This window comes from Scatophagus argus, chromosome 13 (assembly GCF_020382885.2).
Source record: "Scatophagus argus isolate fScaArg1 chromosome 13, fScaArg1.pri, whole genome shotgun sequence".
Classification (NCBI taxonomy): domain Eukaryota; kingdom Metazoa; phylum Chordata; class Actinopteri; family Scatophagidae; genus Scatophagus; species Scatophagus argus.
In genome coordinates, this window is record NC_058505.1 from 12,775,966 (window position 1) to 12,777,293 (window position 1,328).

Here is a 1,328-nt window from a genome sequence, read left to right on the forward strand (position 1 = left end):
GTAGGCATTTACCAGGTTAAGACGGTCTTAAAAATGATCCATATGAGGACTAAAAGTTGGCCTCAGTTATTACCATATTTGTTACTGTTTCATCTGTGAAGGTCATGAGCCAAAGTTTTCTAGCATTACACTGCACTGAACTCTGTCGCCTTCCTATGCACTTGAAAAGACAGTGAAAAGGTATAGCGACAACTCAGACGCATTACATTTCACGACACTACATATAGTTTATCAGCATTTTAAAAAATCTGACAGACTGCTCTAAACAACCTCAGCTGTACCTACTGACCCAGAAGCCAATCTCGGCATAAAAAAATGGCGATGCCCCGCCGAACTGATCTCTACAAGTGTCTGCTGTTATCATATGCAATCACAAGGATATAAATAAAACTGCATTGGCCTCGAGGTTCGTGGATGTTCAATGAACCATGAAATCCTGCATTGTCACATTAAACCTCAGTGGGGGAGGAAAGATAAGACGCTGCGCTGCCTGAGTGCTGGTTTATGCTTTATTTCACTAGGCCATTTACAGTAACATCTGCTCTGAGATGTTAGCATCAGTGTAAATCTCCCTTGCTTCTTCTTTGATACTCTAATGAACTATAATACGTCATTTTTCACCTTTGAAAACATGATTTGCAGATTTTCCATTTGTACAGAGGTCATTGACTGGAAGTTAGTACTTGATTGTTAGAGATTACTGCAGTGTAAAGCGGGCACGCACTGTGATGGCAGACAACAGAAATGTCTCATGAGTGAAGCATGTCAGTGATGCGCACGACTCTTATGCCATCTTAACACCCTGCCTGAGGTGGATTTCTTTGAGACAGACACACATACACACACACGCACACACACATACACACTCATATATATTATCTCAGCTCCCTTGACTTTCATTCAGAATATACCTCTATGTCTCTTCCTCTCTCTCTCTCTCTCTTTGAGCGTGTGGCGCCATAGTGGAAAACACTGCAGTTCTGTCAGCTAGTCAGTCAGAGCCAGTAGCCTATACACACGGCCGCTCTCCCTCATTCAGCTCCTGGCTCGCTCTCTCTACGCTCAACACGAGCTGCTCATCGCCTCCTCACTGCATCTGTCCTCTTCTCCCTGAAGTGAGGTACCATGCATTCTCCTCTCTCCTGCTCCTCCTCTCCGCTTGTCCGTTACCATTTCAGGGTCCCTTTATCAAACAGAGCATTCTTGCTGCAAAGCCGGGGACCATAAAAGCTGTGTTACTGCGCTCGAGGACTTTGGAGACGGGACAAGGCTGTTTTGCCAGGTCTTAGGACAAATGCCAGAGACACTGCTGCTGCTTCGGCTGGGAT